This window comes from Capsicum annuum, chromosome 9 (assembly GCF_002878395.1).
Source record: "Capsicum annuum cultivar UCD-10X-F1 chromosome 9, UCD10Xv1.1, whole genome shotgun sequence".
Lineage (NCBI taxonomy): Eukaryota > Viridiplantae > Streptophyta > Magnoliopsida > Solanales > Solanaceae > Capsicum > Capsicum annuum.
Window position 1 is genome coordinate 93,261,916 of NC_061119.1, and position 7,252 is coordinate 93,269,167.

General features: G+C 32.9%; 1 long non-coding RNA gene across 1 annotated transcript; it reads right to left on the reverse strand.

The window, feature by feature from the left end:
- Positions 1–2,241: 2,241 nt before the first annotated feature.
- On the reverse strand, positions 2,242–7,070 carry LOC107842080. The gene is made up of 5 exons (XR_007044672.1): positions 6,424–7,070; positions 5,691–6,032; positions 5,395–5,524; positions 4,957–5,016; positions 2,242–2,407 (listed from the first exon to the last, which is right to left on the reverse strand). It is a non-coding gene; the product is annotated as an uncharacterized LOC107842080 (long non-coding RNA).
- Between the last annotated feature and the right edge of the window lie 182 nt (positions 7,071–7,252).

A 7,252-nucleotide genomic window follows, 5' to 3' on the forward strand; every position in this document is an offset into this window, starting at 1 on the left:
TGTGGATGTGATTGCATATAGTTATTTATTTGATTTTAAATGTTGGCATTATTTTATTCTTAATCCTGAGTATATGCTAGTGTACGTCAACTAACCCGTCTTTAGGTGTTGTATCCCCACGCGATGCAATAATCGACCATACTACTTCTCCCGCTCAATGACTTAGATTCGGGGACAGCTTTGTGTCAGATTAAAGTGGTGAGCTTTCATACTCCGGAAGGTTCCATTTCATGTTATGGTATTCTCTACATACTTTTATTATTTCTTAGTCTTTGGGTTTTGGCTAGGGTCGGGGGCATATCCCGATCGGATGTTGTTTTATTTTCGGATAGATTTTTTGTGAGACTACTTTGGGTAGGCATGGGCGGTGTCGGTATTGGTGTCAGCCTTGACATTTTTATTGGTATTGGGTTTGACACCGTTTGATCGTATTTGATCTATGATTGTTCCATCTTGTTATGTTATATAATCTGAATTCATCCGACATTGGGTGTAGAGTGGTTATGGTTGGGTATTGGGGGTGGTCTTTCGTCCCGGTTGGATTTGAAGAACAAGAAACGACTAAGCCCCAGTTCAGGTGGTGTCAGATGTCTTTGTTTTGTTAGTCATGCTTGTAGCTATAGTATTAGTATTAATTCAGAGTGTGCTATTATTTGCCATAATATTTGGTGAGTCTTATTTATATTATTACTGTGTGGTTATTCCTATTGTTTCTTGTGTATTTACTATTTATTTTCTAGACTATTGTATATTGAGTCGGGGGCCTATAGGAAACAACCTCTCTATCTCACATTTGAGGTAGTGGTTGCATATCTTTCCCAAATCTCACTTGGTTGAAATATATTAGAGGGAAACTTTGGAGTAAAAGTTGTTCCCATGTGATCAGGGGGTCACAGGTTCAAGTCCTGGATTCAACCTCTGATAAAAATATAAGATAAGACTAAGTACAATAAATCTTTGTGGTCCAATCCTTCTCCGAATCCCGTACATAATGGAAGCCTAAATGCATCAGGCTTCTCGTTTATTCACTTAATATAAATAATTAACTATAGTAGTAACTTTTTAGGTAATTGATTGTGTGAAATAAAGGTTGTCGTAAATATTAATAGCATCACATGGTTAAAAGGCTTATTAAAATCACCGACATCACATGTTAGCACTTCCTACAGAAAACAACACAAATTAGTTTCCTAAGCCCCTATTAAAGAGTGCAAACATGGCATCTTGAAGTGTAAAGAGTCCAACATTTCTTTGCCTTTTGAATGTAACCTCGCCATTAGTCAATCTTTTCTTTGACCTCACTATAGTAAATGTAGGGTTGCCTTCATTTAAAGAAAAGGATTGTTCTGTTTAATTTAGGGTGTGGTGGATGGTCAATAAAATTGATGAGAATAGTAAGTTATTTGGTAATGTCTCTTTATATATCCAAATTTTGATAGACAGAATTACAGAAAACATATGCTTATAGAGAATAATAGGTATATATTTTTAAAAAATTAATTAAAATGTACGTGAGTTAGAACCTAAAATCACAAGCAATTATCAAAAAGTTGATTTCAGTTTGAAATGCCATTTAGAAAAGTGCAAGAAAGAATTCCGTTACACTAATGGTTTATCTCATTGGTTTATTAGTAGTATGTAATATGAATTCCAATAAGAATCGGGCAACCTTGCATTTCTCAATCAGTGTTTGTTACTTTTCCTTGATCTTTTGTCAACCACTATATGTATACTTTGGTCAGTCTCTTTTTTCTCCACCAATTAGCATTGCATTCTTTCTATATAAGTCTCCAATTAGAAATGTCTCTTTATGCTTGATTTTGTGGTACTGTTTTGAATCAATTGTGGAACATAAAACCTTTTGTTTCAAGTATTCCTTTGCCAGTTTGAAAAGTTTATATGTTACACTAGGGAACATAGCCGCCCTTCGCACGTGCTGTGTTTGAATATTTTCTCAATTGAAATGCTATTAACATTAGATCTTTCTACAACTTGTACTTTAACGGACGTGGTAGAAAAGTTTATCAAAACGTATAATCAATCGTATTAATATATAATATTGAATAAATACAAAAATAATTATAGTCTCATGTAAACTGAAATATAATGATACAAGTATGGATATCATCATATTGATTATAGTCAACGACATTAGCAGAGAAATTTATTCATCAACACATGTCTACTCATCACAACAAACTAAAAATGATAAAAGTTTGAAACAGCTTTGTGTAAGTTGGAGCAACAATAATCGCTCTATTTCTTAAACTAATTTGCATCTTCAACACTTAATTCTTTGTCATCTATGATTATCAGGTGTCTTTTTTTTTCTACTTCTAACACCATCAGTGACTTGTACTTCTTCCTCGAGATCTTTTAAGTTATCCAATGAGATATCAGCATATACCTGTTTATATTGAATAAATTAATTTATCTACATATTTAATTAACATGTTAAACTTTAAAGAGTTGAACTCCATAATCAAAACAGTAAATGAAATTGTTGAAATAGAAATCCACAAACTTAAGAACCAAAAGATGTAAATAACTTGTATTTTAGGACTACACTCAGAATCAAACAACTTCTTAATATTCAACTGATTCAAAATCATCTCTTCCTTAATCGAAATGCTATTAACGTTAGAAATTTCTGTAACTTGTACTTCCTTGGACATGGTGATAAATTACAGTATGAAAATAGTTTACTTCCAATCCAAAATCAACTGTGAAAGAAATCTATATGTCATTGTAAAATCTCGATTAAAAGGTATACAATCAAAGAAAATTATAGCATGCAAACAGTTTACTTCCAATCTATATATAGTGTTATATTAGAGAATGAAAGGACATAAAAATAAATTAGCTATATAATTATTTATAAATTAGTACACATTAAAGAATTTTGCAGTTAAAAATGAGAAATATGAAAGAAAGAATTAATGAGGGTCAACAATAAATTAGCAATGCAATAATTCAATGAGTAGTAATACAAATAAAGATACTGAGAGTTATAAATGTCGAAGATGAAGGAACGGATTAATAAGGGTGAACTCTTTTCAGTTTTGATGTCCTGAATTACTCACCATGTAAAATCACATCTATATCATTGAAGTTAAGAATTTAATTGTCCAATTAAGCACAAAGTTGCTAAAGCTTATCATACAAATGAAGGATAAATAACACTACCATTTATGTAGACTAATAGGGTATACAGTATAACGATATTCAGGCACTGTAGTATTTCACATATTATATTTTGAATGTACAATACTCTTATCTGTGTTGCAGTATTACACAGGCACATCTTGTTGACAAACCAAAACACCCTCTAGCATGTTAGACAATACAATTTCTTTCCTCTTCATTAGTCCCATAAGCTACTCTCAATTACCAAAACTGGAATATAGCCACATACCCCGAATGTATGCACACATCTATACATGATATGCTCCTGTTTCAAATGCATCTAAAGCCACCTTTATGTCTTTTTCTCATGTAGAGGTAACTAAATTTCTTCTTAAAAGTTCTTAAGGTTTTAATCAAGTGAAGACAATTGGAGGAATTTAAGAAAACAAATGGTTAGAAAAGATAGACAAAGAATAAATTGGGAGAAGAAGTTTTTTCAGGACATGATCTTTGAGTCGATCTTGTGGTTGGCTACACACCTACTTGTCATCTGGCCAGTGTTGTGAACTTAAATTTAGTTACATTAGTCAGTCAACTCTTTGTTGTATAATAAGTTTCATCATTGATCTTGCCTTCCGAATCTCGTATCCTAAAATATTTTTAGTCTTTCGCGAAATGAAACTGATAGAATAAACTCTTATACCCAGTTTGCATTTATGCTAAACAATTAACCATAGAGGGGTTTTTTGGTAGTGTGTATAATAATAGCGTTGAATAAAGTGTAATAGTAGTGTTGGGATTAATAATATTGAATTAGTTATATTGGAATTAGTTATGTCAGGGTTATTTCTTATCTATTGTTCGATTTGGTGTATTAAGAGTAGTTTTGTTTTAAATGACGCCTAGCCATGTACTTATGGCCCTTGTATTACTAATACTATGGTTCTCTATGTATTAGTTATACATCGAGTAATATTGAATAGGATGTATAACTAATACATATCTTATAACACATATGTTAAAAATTCTACCAAGCAAAGAACTAAACAATACCATGTCTTTTACATGTATTATTTTGTCTACATCCTACCGAACAACCCCAGAATGTAAGCAATATTCAGCTTTAAACCCTGCATTGGTGCTTCTTTTCCTCTTCTGGTCATCAGGTAAAAGTATATCAATCATAACATTTCTCCAAACAACATTCAGCAAACCTTAGTGTAATACATAAATCCCGGTTATGGACTTTTGTCCTTAATAGTTTATGAGGCCCTATTGCAAAAGAAATAGTTTGTTGATAGTTAATTTGCTCTAGCCTAAAAGCCTTAAGATTATGGTATGAAGTTCTGGAGTGACAACTTTTCTCAATAAAAGTTGCTATTTTTAGGAAGAAAAACAATAAACTAAGACAGCCTTGTAATGTAAGTCAGCATATTGCAAGTTTCTGGAACAAGTTACATGTCTGAGTTATGGAGAACTTCTGACGATCTAATACGATTTGCGACCAATCCATTATGATAGCTAGATTGTATTTACTCAAATTTCTATCTTTATCCTAATTTATATGAACTAAAGGAGCTTTATGAGGAAAATAAAAATGTTTCCTAAAGGATAGTTTATTCAAAAAGGAAGCACACATGATGCACTGTCTTTTTTCTCACAACTGACTGTTTTATAAGAGCATTTTCTACGTTAGAAACGAAAGAGAAGAATGGTTTTACAACCATTTCTTTTGTTTTCTAAAATGAAAAAATTTAATTGCAAATCAAACAGGCCCTAGCTTAAAAATGGACAATTGGACATGGGTACTTTTTTAGGGTAGGGTCATACCTTTTGAAGCATCTGAAAATTGTTGAACAAAACTCTTTAAATCTGGTCCATCAACTTTACCTGGGGGAGACGAACAAGGTGAAGAGAATAAATGTCATGCAGTTCAAGTAAATCGTAGAGCTCATTGTGCCGCCAATAGAGATAATAGACAAGGAAAATAATTTCAGGGTCACAACAATACCAAGATAGGAATTCGCCTATGTTTCCACGACAGAGTAAAGATTTGATTTCTAGAGAAGTATGTTCATAAATGAGAACTAAAAGATACAAAACGCAACATGAAACAAGAATCTACAAAAGAAGATGAGAGCACAACATATTTATTCGAACTTATAATATTAAAGAAGACTTAAAGTATTGCGATGATTAGAGACAACAGACAAGTATGTATTTAATAATCAAACAATCTTCACGTCAAACTAAAGAAAAAACAGTCACCTAAGGCTCAAGTTTGTTATTGTATGCAATTAGCGAATGAAGCCCCGTTAAGCCTACTGACATGACAAAAACTTGCAGTTTCATCATCTCGGGCTATTCTCTCTTTTCTTTGCGAGCTGCCATTAAATTCCTACAATGAAGAAGAGATCGACTGAGCTCAACATGCGTCTTTTGGCATATATATAACTTATTCCTCATAAATAGGGCAGACTGTAGGAAGTGACATCAACTAAATGGAGATCAAAAGTTAAATATAAGTTCAATGGGGTGCTAAGGGAAGAAGAAGAGAAATGTACCTGGAGAAGATCCAATAAACTGGATTGTTGATTTTTAATCTGAAGAAGTTTTTTGCATACGGAACAGAAATTCTCGTACTCTCTATGACTCAAGGGTGCATCCTCGTTGATGTTTTCATCAGGTATATCCATGTTGTCATTGTAGTCCTCAAAGAGTGGAATAACTCGAGAACCAAGCTGTGAATTACCATATTTGTGGAACTTTTTATCAGGTGGTCTGTCGAATAAAGGTGATGACCTTACTTCTGAGCTTGAACTGCTACAACTAAATATGTCCATTGAATCTTGAACTCTAAGATTCTGACACTTCTGTTCTTCACAAGCTACCTCCAATGAAGAAGCCTGTGAAACAATGTGCTTTGCTTTTGCGTTAGGGGATTTTCAAAAATTCAGCTTACAGGAGCTTGTAACATTTGATTTTGTACGGCGAAACCTAATAGAACCATTTTTCTGGGAGGTGATCGAGGAAGAATTATTGCATGCAAGTGACTTGGTTGAGCGGATTGCTTTCTTCGGCTGAGAAACCACTTTGTGTAACTTAAAAGTAACTAATTTCCACCATACCCGAAAATAACATTAAATTCATCGAGGAAGAATTATTGGATGCAAGTGACTTGGTTAAGCGGATTGCTTTCTTTTGATAAGAAACCGAATTGTGTAACTTAAAGTAACTAATTTCCACCATACCCGAAAACACTTTTAAATTCATTGTTCTATTAAGTGGAAACCTTACCATTACAATACTGAACCTCCGAAAGAGTTGGCAAGGATTTGCTCTGAGAATCTTGAAATTCTGAAATAAATAAATAGGAAACTTAAACCCAAGATACAACATATTAGAGAGACAAATTTGATCATATAACTTCTAATTCTTTCACAAGTAGATACAACCTTGAACTTTCCCTCAAGAACTACATACAGAAAAATTCATAAGCAATATAGAGGTTTGGGTGGCTAAACAAAACAGTAATTGATTTTGCACCAGAAATGATGTATACGTGGGTGTACACGTAGATATATTCTCATTCTGATCCAAAATCTATTAGACACTTAAGAAGAGGTTGTTATCACTTGCCCTGAAACAAAGCTCACCTCATGACTCATATTGCTGATCTTATGAGTTGTGAGAAATAAATGATGATCTGGATAAAACAAAAGGAGTATTTTTGCAATAGTTTAACTCAAACCTTTATTAGACGAAGATGATACATATATTGATCAAGAAAAGTAACACAATTGAGCAGCAGTTGAACCACTCCATTTTCATAAAGGATTAATTGATTAAGTAGAAACAGAAAAGAGTCAAATCGTACCTTGTAATCCTGCATTGAAAGAGAAGAAATCGGAATTAATGAAAGGTCCATAAACTAAATTCCCTATCAACAATTTCTTCAAGGTAGTATCCCTCTTTGGTAATAACCTTCATAAAAATTCCTAATGTAGTTTGTGAGGGAGAAGAGGAAGATCGATGGTTTTTTATGATAAATGACATTGTGTGCTTGGTAATGTTAAACACAATTAATGGATTTATGTAACAGTAAATACAATTAATGAATTTATTA